This window comes from Apus apus, chromosome 2 (genome assembly GCF_020740795.1).
Source record: "Apus apus isolate bApuApu2 chromosome 2, bApuApu2.pri.cur, whole genome shotgun sequence".
NCBI classification, from domain to species: Eukaryota; Metazoa; Chordata; class Aves; order Apodiformes; family Apodidae; genus Apus; species Apus apus.
In genome coordinates, this window is record NC_067283.1 from 33,566,853 (window position 1) to 33,582,839 (window position 15,987).

Sequence of the window (15,987 nt, forward strand, 5' to 3'; positions counted from 1 at the left end):
GCACAGGCAGGCAGGGGCAGGAAGGGGCAGGCAGGGCACAGGCAGGCAGGGGCAGGCAGGGCACAGGCAGGGCACAGGCAGGCAGGGCACAGGCAGGGCACAGGCAGGGGCAGGCACAGGCAGGGCACAGGCAGGGCACAGGCAGGGCACAGGCAGGCAGGGCACAGGCAGGGCACAGGCAGGGGCAGGCACAGGCAGGGCACAGGCAGGGGCAGGCAGGGCACAGGCAGGCAGGGCACAGGCAGGCAGGGCAGGCAGGGGCAGGCAGGGCACAGGCAGGGGCAGGCAGGGCACAGGCAGGCAGGGCACAGGCAGGGCACAGGCAGGGGCAGGCACAGGCAGGGGACAGGCAGGCACAGGCAGGGGCAGGCACAGGCAGGGCACAGGCAGGGCACAGGCAGGCAGGCCCTCACGCGCCCGGCCGTTCGCTCCGGGGGCGGGAGGTGCTCGCGCGCCATCCATCGCCGCGGAGGCCGCGCGCGCGCCGGGGAGGCGGGTCGGGAGGGGGCGGGGGCGGAGGGAGGAGCGCGTGCTACGGGCAGGCCGGCGGCGCGCGCCGAGGCGGGCGCAGAGCGGAGCGCGCGGGGGCAGCGGCAGCACCTCTGGCTCGCGCTCTCCCTCCGCCAACCGCCGGCTCGCGCGCCCGAGTTCGTAGATGGGGCTGAGCGGCCGCCGCTGAGCAGGGGACGGGGAGGGGCAGCCGGAGCCAGCCGGTGAGTTGCGGGGCCGGCGAGTTGCGGGGCCGGCGAGGCGGTCGCGTGTGTGTGTGTCGGGGGGAAGGGTTCGTCCGCCCGCTCCGCCCCCCCTCCCCGCCGGCGGGGTAGCGGCGGGAGGCAGGGTCCCGCGGCCATCCCGGCCGAGCCCCTTGCCCCGCGGCCGGGCCGCCGGAGCGGGGCGCGCTGCCCCGGCGGCTGGAGCTGAGGCGCCTCGTGTGCGTGTGGCGTGAGTGGGGAAGAGCCGCCCGCCCGCAGGTATCGGTGCGGGGCGGGCCTGCGGGGGAGCGAACATGGCAGCGCCGGAGTCGGCGAAGAGGGACTTCTTGCCCCCAGAGCAAGGATTAACCCTCCTCCTCCCGCCTCCGGATGCGTCCCCAGGAGACTCGCTCTTCATCTGCCGCTCCGGATTATCTACCCGCCCACCCTCTTTCCCCCACCCCCTTCCCGGTATTTTCTCTCCTCTTGGAGATTATCAGATTTCCCGCCCCTCCCTCTCCGGGATCCTCCACCTCCCTCCTCCTCCGAGGGGATTATCTCCCCCCTTCTCTGCCGGATTATCCCCCCGGTTCGCTGTCCCTGCCCCTCCCTTGTTATGCCCCTCCGCAGCCTCGGTTCTCAGGGATTATTAACTCTCCTTTGGGGTAATTGCTCCTCTCTTGATCTCTGCCCCGGCCTTTCCCTGCTTATTTTCCTCCCGAGGAAGTCATCCCTCCCCTTCCGTCTGCTTCTGACTGGGGAAAGGGGAGAAAATGTGGTTGCAGTCGGGTGGGCAGTAGTTTCCAGTAGTGCTGTCATCTCCTTGATCTCTGTACTAGTACTACAGGCAGGTAGGTGGTAGGAGAGGCACCAAGGATGTACAAAGCTTGTGGCAGAGTTCAGCCTGTGGTCTTGTGCTCTGTGTGCAGGAAAATATCTGCACCCTTTCTGCAGTGTTACAGCTGTTGGTGGAGATGCTAGTGACAGAGAGCCTTTCTGATCCCTGCTTTATGAAGACATGCCCATGCATGGCTAGGTGGTGGATATTGCGTGTTATCCAGAAACTGCACTGAAGGAAAGCCAACAGCCTCCTAGCTTCTTTAAGGAAAGTGCAATGTAGCATAGTAGTAGTATAAATAAGTGGGAAGGTGCATGGTTGACATTGCTGCTGTCCAGGGGTCAAAGCTGACTCGGATAGCTTCTGACTTGGCTTTCGTGACAGTTGTCTTAGGCTGTTGCTCTGTGGTGAGGGCGAAGGAGGCAGGAATCTTTTGCTTAGGCGCTGATTCTTATGTGGTTCATTGCCGTCAACATGGTGGCAGAGGAAAAATGAGTTTGTTTCTGACAAGGAGAGATATGGTTTATCTCATGCATTTGGCTCCTGTGTAGGTTAGACCATTCTCTTCTCGTTACTCCGGGTCTTACTGCACATGGGATTGCTGGAGGAGAGTTGTAGATCTGTTGACCATCTTGCAGCATGCGACCCATGATTATAACCATTAAAGTTCCTCAACTTGGCTTTGAGGGGAGGAGGGGCCCTGAGAAATTGTAGGGAGGCTGAGCAGCTATTAATAGATGTTGGACTAGAGGAGGCTTTGAATGTATCTTAGCATGCTGCTTCTGAACAGATAGTGTCTGTTAAACTGGTCGGGTTGACACTAGCATCATAATGTTTCATTTTATTTCTTCTGAGGTGGTTGGCTTTCAACACTTTAATGTGTGACTGGACCATGCAACATCTGTCACAAAAATCTTCTTGAAAATGCCATAGAGAAAATTCTTATTTAAGTAAAGTGCTGATAATTGGGATCTGGTTTGAGCTCATTTTAATGTGATTTTTAAAGGGCTCTTCAGAGAAATCTGTAATTTCCTCTTCCCTCCCTTGAATTTGGAATTTATTATCTTTCTCTCCTTATTTTATTTTTGAAGTATTGCACTATGTAGATTACCTGAGATCCATATTGTTGTGAAAAATCTGCAGTACTGATGAGGCATGGTGTCATAATGCTGGTAGCATTGTTTGGTTTTTATTTCCTTGCTTTTTCTAGATCAGACACTTGACTGCTGTCTTTGCTGTTGGGTTTTTGCAGGCTTTTTTAATTTTTTTTTTTATTTTTTTTGTTTAATTTTAATGGAACCTTCAGTGTCTAACCAAAAGGGTGTGTATTCAGCTTCTTTGAATTCTGGGCGGTTGCATTTGGTTTAGATCCTACAGATGACTGCTGTTTCAGTCTGTCTCATCAAGACCTATGTCATATGGAATTTATTGATAAATATACTGTACCAGCTATGTGGAATGGTCTCTGTTGTGCTGCTATATTAGTGGGCTAACTGTGCATACTAAAAGTCTCTAAAATGATTGAAAAGCTGTTGCAACATATGTGCAGTGGGACCTTTCTTGAACTACCTCTTGTTGCTTTTTTTTTTCTTTAAACAAATAATGGAAGCTATTAAGATAAATCATGGCTTAATTGCATATGTTTTGGTTTTTTTTAAAAAAAGAAAAATAAGAAAAGAAGTATTGAAAGCATGATTGACTAATGTGAAGGCGCCTTAATGAAGGCTAATAGAGAGGGTCAATGTCTGCAAGAACCCTGACTTTTAGGGCATTTTTTTATTTAAAGCATAAATTTTAATCTGAATTTTTTTTTTTGGGGGGGTCTGAATTACTGTGTATACGAACCTCAGGGAAGCAGGAAGGAACAGAAACCTAGGCAATATAACTTACTGCTTTTTGGCGTTTTTAATTGATGTTTAACCACAGTAAAAGCAGAAAACCCAAATAATCTGCCGAGTAATTTGACACGCCTTATTTTGAGCCATTAGGGATGTGATCTGAGCATTGTCCTCAAACACTTAGCTTCTTAAGTCAGAATCAAGTTCTAGCTTGATATTAGGTCCTTGTGTTGGGTATTTCTACATGCAGAAACAAAGGTCAATGATCTGGGAAAAACTATAGTACTGTGACAGACAAAAGAGTCTTTAGCATGAGTCTCTTCATACAGTCCCTGAATAGTTCTGTTTTTCTAAATGTATTTATTTGTATAAAGTACTTACAGTTTGAATATAGTTTTAAAGAAGTTTAGCATCCTGCTTTAAAACCATGCTTTCTGCTATAGCTATAAGTGATTTGAAGTTCTGACTTCATGTGACTGTCTCAGGCTTTTCTGAGTGCCCTTTGATCCTCTGTGAAGGACACTGATCTGTAGAACACGGAATCTTTTCTTATGCTGTAGAAGAGGATTTCTTTTTATTTAAGAGGCAGGCATGCACTTGGGATTGTGATAATGTTTGTAGTAGTACTTTAGGTGATGCAGTCTTCGGATGTGGAATGAATTATACTGTCTTCAGATTTGAAAGGGTGAAAAGCCCACACAAGTTTAAATAAACCATCCTGTTGTGTTCTGTGTTTAAGGTAAAAATGGATAAAAAATAAGTCAACTTGGTTGGAGGGAGCTGACTGGGATAGTGATCGTGCTGCAGGAAAAAGTATTTGCTGCAGAAAGAGTACCACAGGATGGAGAGATGGTTTCTCAACACTGCATACACCTGAAGTTGCTTTTTGCTGCTTATTTTTTCTCTCTCTTTATGTTGTTGGGTTTTTTTTTTGGTTGTTGTTGTTTGTTTGTTTTTTGAGCTGGCCTTTAATGAGATGGGTTTTTGGTTCTTTTGAGGAGAAGAGAGCTGATAGAGGTGTTGAGATGTACAAATAAACTCTTAACAAGTCAAACAAGTTATTGTACACAGTGTAAGTTCTGTGAATTCAGTGCTGAAGCAAGATGAGTTTGGCCTTGCACATCTGGTAAAAAAATGACTTTTTAGAAACATCCTGCAACTGGAGTGTCACAGACACTATTGAAGTGTTTTGTGTGGAAATATGAAGCAGATTATGATGATAGCTTTAAGAACGATTCTGTGAGAGGGAAAGTTGCCTTACTGTCTTCCACAACAGAGAAGCTCCTAAAAAGGGTCCTGGGGAAAAGTGAGTTTAGTTCAGGCTGACATGTGAGAGGCAGGCTGATACACAGATGTGCCAGTTACAAATATTATTAGAGGAATGTAATGGTTTGTTTTCATCAATGGGAAGGTATCAATATGACTTTTTAATTACAGGATAAATAGTAGGTGATGATTGTTTCAGAGCTTAAAACTGATCTAAGATTTTATTGAAGTGTCTACTAGCTAAAAGGCATTGCCAAACAGCTGAACCAGTAGATGTTACTGGCTAGCTCAATGCAGTTTTGACTGAAATCTTTCTAATCTGAGTTAAACAAAATGTCAGAATAATGGTTCAGGTTTTGGGGGGAGTGAAGATAATTTGTAAGTTAAGGTATCGTCTGATTCCTTGATCATTATATCTGCAGTTGGATCTCAGGTTATAGTGCAGCAAAACTGTTGTCTTTTGCAGTGGGATAAATAAAGCATCATGATGTTAATGTGCTATCTTGTGGCTTATAAGTTGCTTTTTCCAGAATAAAGCAAGCCTGAATTGTTCAGTTACTGCTGATGCCATTCTTACAAGAATAATGGAGACAAAAGTAAAAGAAAAAGATTAGGAGAGGTATTTTTCCATGTGAAAACATTTGCATTCCTATTTTGGGTTCATTAGAGTCTTCATGGAATCACTTTAAAATTATGGGAAGTAATTTCAGAGCCTGTATTAAACAATAAAAAATTGAAAATGGGGGATTCTCTACTTTTACCTTATATTTAATTATTTTCAAAGTCCCTTTGGCTTAAAATAAAAGGTATTACATAATGGGAATGCTTTGTATTAGCAACCACTCTGTGGCTTTTACTAGTTAGTTATTTAAAGAACTTTTTCTAATGTTAGTGTACAGTTCTCATGAAAACATGGTAGAAATTAGCAAGGTATTGAAATGAGATGACGTTTCTTATTTACTAGCAACAAAGGGTATTTTAAGAGTTACGTGGATATTTTATTTTAAGAGAATTGACTAGTTTTACATTCTGAGAAGCAACCTCGTGAAATCCATGCTGAATGTGGGGAACATCAGTGGTTTCTGCTAACTATTTTTTTGGGGGTGGAGGAAACCAGTTCTTTGCATCTTACACAAAACACTGTTCTTACAGCTTTGGTTTACCCAAATCTCAAAGGATCAAATTACTGTTTAAGTTTAATTCACTTTTCCAGTAGGTGGAAGCACAACTGTTGATTTCAAATGAGCTTAAGCCTTTACTTTTTGATTCCAAACATTTTGTCAGGTTCACTTAAGCCCCTTTTGTCAGGTTCATTTTGCCTCTTTTGTCTTTGTTAAAAATGTCATTTCAGTAGTAAAAATGAGTACTCAAATAGTTGGAATTTAGTTTTCTAATTAAAGCCTTATCTCCACTCAGGTGAAAAGTACGTTAATGAAAAGTTAAAGTGATAATAATTTTAAATATCTAAAGCTCAGGATGGAGGAAAGTAGATTGAGGGTAAATAGAGTAAGTAGTCTCAGGGTAAAAGACAGGGCTAAGTTTTTTCTTAAGTAACATGGTGTAGAGAAGCACTCAAGTAAATCTGTAGGGAAATGAAAGAAAAATGTATCAGCAGTTCTGACTGTGTTATTACATTCCTTGATATGTTTTTTAAAAAATTCTTGATTCCATGTTCATTCCTTAGTTACCAATTTTAAGTTCAGAGATATGCATGCAACTATCATGTGAGAGGTTTTATATGTAAAGCCCCAAACTTTTAATGTGACAATTACTTTTTTAACAAGTAAGTGGGCTAACTGGTAAGTCAGCTTTTATGTTTCGTTGTATTAAAATTCCACTCCGTGCCTTTCCTGATCAACTGTTGAAGCTTACAGAAGTCTTTTGGCAAGTTGAAACTGCTTATACAACAGAATTTCTGAAACTGGGAAGGCAAATTGCAGTGTAGTGAATGAAATGAGTGAAAAGTTTATTTTGCCTTACTAAGCAATTCCAGCTTTCTATATTGTGAACTACTGCCCTGTAGCAAAGCTCAGTGTTGCTAGACAGAAATTGCTTGAATGATACTGAGTTTACCATGGTCACGCTGCTTCTTAGGGCTTCACTTTTTTTGGATTGCTAGAAGTGCAGGAGGAGGAAGTGTAATTAACAATTGAAAATTCAGTTTATGCACTCATTGGTAAAGAACATGTGAGCAGGGAGAAATTGCCAAGTGAAACTTAATGTTTATAGAGTGTATGACTGTAAGGCTGTCATCTGAATGTGAATTGTGCAGATACTCAGTCACTATTTCCAGATCTGCTGATACAGTTTTGCTGTTTACAGTAGATTTGATATGCAGTAGCAGAATGGTCAGCCCTGATCAGTGAAGCTCTTTTTTGTAGATTTAATCTATGTAGAGTTTGAGCAACTTCTAGAAGCATGTTGCTTGATGTAAATGGCATTCCTCATATATGATCTTCACTCTGAGGGCAAACTCTTTGTGTACAGTGCTATGTGTGATATTTAAAGCAATGTTCAAGTGAAATTTATTTATGAAGTGAAACAAACACTAGTGATGCTTGGGCTGCCTCTGTGATTTTGTTTTCATTCTTTCATCACTTTCTCTGGAGTGGCCCACTTGCTGCATAGATAAAATATAACCTTGACATTAAACTGTTGCCTGAGAGAAGTTGTCCATCATTAGGTCTGATAATCTCATAGGTGTCTTGGCTGAAGACTGATAAAATGTACATACTACATTTGAGTCACTGTTCTTTGGGAAGCAAGATAAACTGGTAAAGAGTGTTACTGAGTTTTAACAGCACTTCTTTAACATTAGCTGGTTAAATAGAGGTAGTGATTGTGCTTGAATTGCTCTGACTGGTGGTTGAGAATGCTTATTCTTCTGCCTGCAGGGATCATGTCCGTTTCATGTTCCCCTTGCTAGGATGGAGAAATGTTTGGGCAGTTTTGAGGACAGGCAAGAAATACTTTCAAAGAAACATTAGGAAAGGGGTAGGAGAGCGCTGAATTGTCTCTTAAGCTTGAAACATAATTAGGTAGAAAAGAAGTCCATCCATCCGTCTGTCTGTGTGTCCATCCTATCCCCCAAGCTCCCAATATGTAGGTCTTAGGGATCAAGACATTGTTAGAAATCTTGCTATTGGGATGCAAGAGTAAGTGGATGTGTACACAGGAGAGAAGGGTAAGAGGCTTTGGGTGTTAAAATATGTAGAAAGGTGTTTTTTATTTTACTGTTCCCAAGTTCCGAGTGTCAGGTATGGAAGCGTGCATCAGAGCCCCTTCTGTTCTCAGTAGAAATGTAGCTCGAACGCTCCCTCTCGTGGTCACACTGTGACATCGAAGTACTCTGGGAAGCCGCGGTTACTACTCCGGATGAGTGACGGGAACCCGCTATTATTTTGTAGCTGTCTCAGTGATAAATAAACCGGTGCTACTTAGTAAGTCAGTATCTAAATACATTAGAAAAAAAAATCCACTGTTGCCAAAACTTGATACATTTGGAAGTCTTGGTCTAATAATTGAATAAAAAAATTAATTTACCATCCAGTAGTCTATTGCTTGGGGGAAGTTGCTGCAGGCTGTTTGCTGGGACTTTTTGTGCTGTTACCATGGAATTTTACTGCTGAACAGAACTTCTTAGCTATGAATTGAAGCGTACTCATTTAACTGCCGAACCTAGGCAAATAGTTCTGCAAACAGCACAGAGTAACTAAACAGCAGCAGAATGAAATGTGTACCAAGTTTACCATACAGTTGTCAGTCTTACAATCAGATTCCATGCTATTACAGTTCAGAAAAGCTGTAAGCAGCAACAGTAAAACTGTTTAACACGGGTCTTCAGAAGGAAGTACTTAATTGGTACTAATGAACAGCACCTGGACTCCTAATAAAGTGGAAGTTCTCAAGATGTGTTGTCATAAGTTGTTTGAAATTTCCAGAATCGAATGCTTCAAACCTGATGCCAAACTTCTGGTGGTGTTTCACTTTGTTTCTTTTTAACTGTTCAAAACTTGAGTTTCTGGTTCCTAGTAAAGTTATTTTTGGTAGACAAGACATAAGGTTAGGCCTTGTTTGACCACACATCTTATTCTTCATGAAGCCATCAAAACTATTATGAGACAGTTTTGTATTGCAGTGTGACTGTCAGAATCGTGCTATTAGGTCTTGCTGTTAACTGGAGGTGTTGCATTAAAATGCTTTATGTAGACTATTAAGTAAGTTAGAGCTCATAACAATATAGTTTTATTTTTTGAAGTAATCTCATTTGTAAGATACTGGCAAAAACTTGTATAGAGAAGCTTTCAGCTAAACCAGTAGGAATTTTTTTCTTTAGAGCTGTAAGGTTTAGTCTAATTACAGATTGGCAAAAAGTACTTCTGCAAGAAGTACCAATAGCTCTTAAGCTACTTGACTTAAAATGTATGGCCACTATAGGGAAAAGTGGAACTGTGTGTCCATTCATGCTAGCCATCTGGTGTTCTACAATCTTACTGGTTGCACATATCCATTTATCACCACCAAAAAAGGCTATTACACAGAATGTGTACTTTTGTACATAAAAATATTTTCTCAGTATTCATGCCATTATGAAGCATTTATGCATTTCAAATAAAAAAATAGTAATAATAAAAGAAATCCCTGGGGCCTCCTCACTCCAGGCATAAGTGATTTTACTTTACAAATATAATTACTGTACTTCCAAAAGGTAATCTCTCTGGACAGCCGTAGACTAGTATGAATTAGATTACTCTGTTTTTTCCTCCAGGGTAAGTTAATACGTTGAGTTTTATTTTTCTGTAATTACTTCAAAATTCAGATCACTTTCAGTTCTTACTATTCTTCCTTATTGCCAGACCGGGATAGCCAAGAATACTTGCATTTTAAAGGCTAACATTAAATTTTATTTACCCATAATTTTATTTTCTTCAGATAGGTATCGCTCTACTCCTGGAGCTTATGTTGTGTTCACTTAGTCTCAGTTGTAGAGTTTCTTAATTTGGAAATACTGGAAATATTTACTTAATAAGCAGAGAGTAAGCACACTAAATCTTTGAGTTGCAACATTTAAGTAAGTCTAGCTAGAGCAGTGTTTTTGTTAAATCTCTATTTCCAGAGTTCTGAGTTTGCAAACTCTTCAAGTAGTGTGGCAGTAAACTGTGTGAATAAAACAAGCTAATACATTTTACCTCTGTTACAAAATCTTGGGACAGAAAGCCAGTCAGTATGATAAACAGATGAGCAGAGGTAGTATTGGGAGATACTACAGGCAAGGAAATGTTTTTCCCATTTTTCTTTATTAACATCATTAGGAAGGGCAATTACCTGGATAGATGACTGTGAACCATGGTCCAAATGAGCCAGTTCCAAAATGCAGATGCTTTTATATAAATGGCCTTTTTCTATTTGGATTTTACTTACTTTAAGAAGTAGTGAGGCACTTGAGCATTAGATCAGAGAAATCTACAAAGGTGAATTTGTAAGTGAACCTCATATTTTTGGAACATAGTACTGTTTTGAAACAGAAGGAAGTTGTGGATGTTTTGATGTGTCAGGACAGGACTTCCTGTTTGTATTGAATACAGGACTTGCCAGAATATCTGTAGATGAAGTTAATTTTAATTCTGTAGTTGGCACCTGGTGTCTCAGTGTAGGACTGTTACATACTAATGCAAGATTTGCTTGTTAAATTCAATGTAATGGGTAAAACTTGTTACCTTGTTACTTGCATTGTCAGTGAAGTCCTCCAGCCTGGCTATATAACACTTGAGACCATTTCAAATCTGAAAGGTTTTGGTCGTTCTTTAATATGGTAAATTTTCAAATAATAAGAATTGTTATTGAGTCAGAACAAAGGTCCATTTAGCTCCATATCCTTTTTCCAACATGCAGTCCAACTTCTGAAATTATTCAGAATCTATGAGGAGCTCCTAGTAACATTATCTCTCAGCAGATTTTCAAGAAGAAAGACATGGAAGTCTCTTTATGAGAAGGTGCTGGGGCCAGGCAATGTAGTGTCTGGATAGCCTTATTTCACCTTCCAGAAAGGGATAAAGAAGCATATCATGGCCCCTAAGTGCCTAGACATCATTAGCAAAAAACCGGTGAATAATTTCATTGTTCTAATCTGTAACGGTGGCAGAATCCAATATGTAATGTGTTGTTTGCACCTAAAATGACATCTTATGCAATTGCCATGGGCGTGCACATTAACAGCTTCCAAAAAAGATCTGATTGCTTTGCAGAGGGGATTGAAAACTAAGGCAGCAGAATAACCGATAATGCTAAAGGTTTAAGACTGAACGTCTCCAGAAAGTCCGTCCCTTTGTAGACAGCAAAGATAACACATTTGCCACCATTTTTCTTTCTTTGCTTTTCTACCCATCGTTAGGGAGACAATATAAATTCAAGAGGATGATCTACAATATCAGGCACAGGTAAGCAGCTGTGGGTATGGCTACCTGTCAGAAAAAATTCTTATTCCCTAATATTGCACTGAAGAAAGACCCTGCATCAGGACCTTTCTGCTGTTTGATGCGATATTGCTTTATATTGAGTTAATACTGTTTGAACTGAGTGGGGTTTTTATCAGTAATGGGTTGGAGCTAGCAGTCATTCCATTAAATGCTCTTTAAAAAATACATATATTCTATTTTTGGTTTTTATGTGTGCATGTGACTGTGTACGTACATACATTTATGTATACATAGTTTAAAAGAGAGCCTTTTTAATAAAGTGTAGTGTTTTATGTATACATATTGAGTGTATGTATATACATACATACATGTGTATCTTAAAAAATGGAACTTACCTGTGACCAGGATCTATAAGGTACCTAAGAAAGCATAAAACTAAAGTAAGCATACATGATACTTTCCTGAGGTAGTCTTCCAGAATCCAAGTAAAATTTAAGACTTTTTGAACTAAATGGGGTTTATGGATTGTTTGTGTAATTTGTGTTATGTGCTTTTACTATTTAAGCAGCTTCTATTTCAAAACTGGTCTCAGCTTCTCCATGGACTAATTCATATGTGTGCACTGGAGATCTGTTCGATTAAACATGAGATACTCCTATCCTTGGACTGGATTACTCTTTAGTTTCTTTAAATTATTTACATGGATTTTATCTGGAGTTCTTGATAACTGAGATGTGATATGTGTATCACTGTAGCCTACTGTGAAGACTGAGACAGCACTAGTGCTTCTTTTGGTAATAGAGCTGGTCGTAAGTTTGCAGCAGATTGACTGTTACCTATCTGTGTAGTTTAGGAAGCATGTCAGATTGACCAGGTTACCCACAGATTGGTCTTCGCTTGGCTATGCTTGGCTCCATGCTGCATAATGTTATATCCAGATGAACAACAGAATTAGATGTTTAGCCTTCAAGCGCTGGAGCCTGTATGCCTGTTTACGTATTTACCTGCTCTTCAGAAATCTGACTGCTGCTGTGTGACATGTTCCTCCTGATCTCATTTTCCACACAGGCACCCTGTGTAAGGTAGACCTAGCCTTGGCCAAGATCTTGATGTAGCTTTAAGCATTCTTTTGCCCACAGTGTGGGGATTTAATAAACAAAGAAAGATACAGTGTGATGGGACTAAATGAAGAACATTTTAATGGTTTGAATTTTGGGTTGGTTGGTCATAGTGTTCTTTGAACTTACATGTCTGTGCTGCTAACAGATTGTCACCTGAAGCTAAAGGAAAGACTTCTAGCAATAGAAATAGTTTTTCAAGTCAGTCTGACATTTTGGTATCCTGTGCTTGGAAACACATCTTCAACCAGTCTGTGGAAATGCACTGATAATAAGGAAACAGTGATCTGGTTTAGATTGCTTTGATGAAAAAACGTTCTTCCTAAAGTTCTTCACCTTGTCCTATATCTGTACTCAGGAACAAACTGTAGCAACTGACTCATCTTTCACTCACTTCAGTAATTTTATGGGCATTTTGTTATGTCAGTATCTCTTGGAAAACACTTGCAAGTCTACAGTACTAAACCAATGACTTTCAAGCTTCTTGGTTCAGTTCTCTGATGTAAGTAAGAAGGATGAAATCAGGACTTCTATACCATCTTGTATTGAAAGTGAACAGATGTATTTTGCTTAGTGAAATCAGCTTGATACGAGATTTTGGAATCCAAGCACTGATTGCCATTCAGAATAGAGTCCTAATACTATAGAAATAGTTTCTGCTACCTGTTGGAAATGTGGTGACAAGGACCCAGAGATGTGTAAAGACCTCTTTCCTCTTGTGTTCCAGTGTTTAATCTTTCCTCACTTCTTTGGTAAAAGTTGAAGTTCTTGTGATTGATCAGTTCAGCAGTCAGTTGAAGAGGTGATAAAGAAGCAGTGCTCCAATATATTTTTCTAAAAATGTTTTAATTTTTTTTTTCGAGGTGACTTTTTTACTACCTTTGAACAAGAGGTATAGTTGCTGGTAAATTCCAAATTTAGAATAACTGGAATGTAGAAGTGTTCTCAGGCTTGATATAAGTTGGGACATATATAAAATTAAGAGCAGTTCCATTACCAGTAACTTGATCTAGGCTTTTTGAGGTGCTCTTTCTTCTTGGGATAAGAGATTTTTATATTGGCAGGTAAAACAAATAATTGTTTGTTTGGTTTGGGGTTTTTGTCATTTCGAAATAATGCAATAGCGGAGTTCAGAAAAAAAAAATTACCAACTTTTCTTATCTCAGGTTGCACCAGGAAAGCAGGTCTTCCTTTAGTTGTTGGTGTGTCTTGCTCAGAGAAGTAACGATGGTACATCTACCTTCCATTCTCAAAAATAGCTGTAGTTTGATCTTCTCATATCTTGAAAGTGATGCTTGACTAGACTTGTCTTTTCTTTTGCTGAAGAAATAAATCCTGTGGAAGAGAACTGAAATGAAGTGCAGCATGCATATATGTCTTGTATAGAAATAGGAGAAAATAAGAGGAGTGAAATTTACCAGCTGAAATTGGATGTTATCTGCTCAAATGATGCCCAGAAATACTCTTGTACATCTGAAGATGTTGAATGCATCATAAATCTCAGATAATATTATCTGGAATTACTATACTTAAGTCATCTTCCAGGTGGAAGTGCCAGGCTGTGTACATGACACAGATGGAGCACGCGTCAATCCCAATTAACCACTACCCCTATCCTTTCATGATAGACTGTGTGCGAAAATGCCAGGCTATGTATGGTTCCTGCACTATCAACTGGAGCATCCTGTAAGCTATCTTATATTTTTTTGTCTGTCCTTTTGAACCTCTCTCCTTTTGTTGTATCTAGTTTTCCTAACTTCATTGTAATGTGTTATCTAATTTCCAGCCTTTATAATTTATTTATTTATTTATTTATTTATTTATTTTAATTCAATACATTTCCAAATAATTTGCTATTAAATAGGTGTTCGGGATTTTTGGGCCTCAAACAAAATTCTACTCTTGTTTCTGTGTTGGAGAGGTGACCAGCTTTTCTGTGTATGGTATGGTTAAATTTTGGCTAATTGTTTGGGTGTGTGTGCATGCATGTGTGTTATAATGGCTCATGTAATTTGGAAATGTACAAAGAGATGACTGCAAAAAAACATGAGAGAATTTGACACTTAAGATAATCTTGAATTTCTGCATCTTGGTGGTGACTAAGCTCATTAAAATATATTTTCCTCCCCTCTCAAATGTATAATATAACAAAAACCTTCAAAGAATTAAAATCAGCTCATTTTTTACTAGAGGCATCTTTACTAGAGGCATCAGAACTGCTGTGTCTGTAAGTTTCTTTGGGGTGCTCCTATGGTAGTGTGTGCTTTTTATGCAATCTATTTCCTTTCCTCAAAAATCATAGAACACTCTGTGTTGCACTGGCTGTGCTGTAAACACTGGAGATTCAAGTAAGAATTTTAGGGGAAAGCAACAATGTCTCAGATGCATTTTGCAGTGATATTTCCGTGTTTCAAATTTATGGTAGAGTCTTGCGGCTCTGCTGAACAAGCAATTTATGCTGCACTATGTGCTTCTCTTCTTGTCAGTCTGCATTGCTTTTCTGTATCTGTCATACAGAATAATCTATATCCACCTCTTATTTGAAAGCCCCATAACTGAAGAGCTAGACTGATATAATTACTTTACTGATTTATTTATTTTATGAAGTCTTGAACTGAAGGTAGTCTTCCTTATACTTCAAGGAAGATCTGACATATGTGCTCATGCAAAATTGTATGAATGTTCCTTTCTCACAAAAAGAAAACTTGTTAAGTTCAAGTATCTGTCTAAAACAAGGACTGTCTGCTGAGAGGTGGACATGGTTAAAGAAGAATTAGGAAAACTGACAGACAGTGATTTATCTGTAAGTCTTATTTGAAAACCCTTTAGGGGAATGGTTGTACAGCTTCCTGCTATTAGTCGGTATTGTCTTCAGAATGAGTGAAAATATTTTTCAGTTTGTGCTTAAGTTTAGACTCTTTCCAAGTGTTACACTACTGAATATGGGCCATTGACTACTTTTTGTTTTAAGATCAAATAACTGTCTTGGGGCTCTCATTTGACATTTGTCATACACATTTGTATGTGGGTAATTGAACTCTGTTGTGTATCTTGAGGCAGTTAGTGGATTTGGTAATGCTTAGTTTTATTTTAACCCACTTCCTGTGGGAACAGAGAAGACTAACAGCTCATGAGTCTGATGAGGTGTAAAATCCATTGGTACAAAACTCAATTTATTGTAGTGAAAATCTAATTGCTCTGTTAATCATAGTTCACGTGCACAATCTTAGGTTTGGGTATCTACATGTCCACTGGCTTCCTACACTTCTTTCTCTTCTTGTAGTAAAGTATGTATGTATGTATAATATAGATCAAGAGTAGTTAAATGGAGCCACAGTATGGATTTGCAGGTACTGTCAGAGCAAGAAAAGTGCAACAGGCATACGAGACCAGGAAATTACAACACTACTTGGTGTACTCTTCTTGAACTTCTTAAATATTCCAAAAATTCATTTATTAAGCACAGGAAAACTGCAGTTTTTGAGCATGTGAAATTGACGTAATTGTGTTGTGAATTTCCAGTTCTTAGGATATAAGTAAAAATGCTGCCATTAGACTATTTAATTCTCTACCCTTTCAGCCGTAATGTAGTCCTATGTTTAGCCGACATGGTACATGCTTGTTTGTATCTTTTTCCTTTATAGCCCTTACATCCATTGTTCTGGACAGGGGGATGGCAATTAATTTGAGAAAAGTTTTTTTAATACAGAGACTTGGCATCTTATTTCAACTACTGTCAGGAGCTCATTCAAACTAGTCTCTCTGGTATTAAAAAGCAAGTGCCGATTCCTTCTGTGTGAAAGTTAGCTGGTCTGGGTT

At 40.1% G+C, this 15,987-nt stretch overlaps 1 protein-coding gene across 2 annotated transcripts in view; it reads left to right on the forward strand.

Annotated features, from left to right (window-relative positions):
- The first annotated feature begins 587 nt into the window (after positions 1-587).
- The window catches only part of PALS2 (protein associated with LIN7 2, MAGUK p55 family member), a 59,817-nt gene continuing 44,417 nt past the window's right edge, over positions 588-15,987 (forward strand). Inside the window, exon 1 of one of the 2 annotated variants that reach the window (XM_051610892.1) lies at positions 588-713. The gene's annotated coding sequence lies outside the window, so the exon portion shown is untranslated. The remainder of the gene's footprint in view (positions 714-15,987) is intronic. The other variant, XM_051610893.1, reaches the window with a different exon arrangement.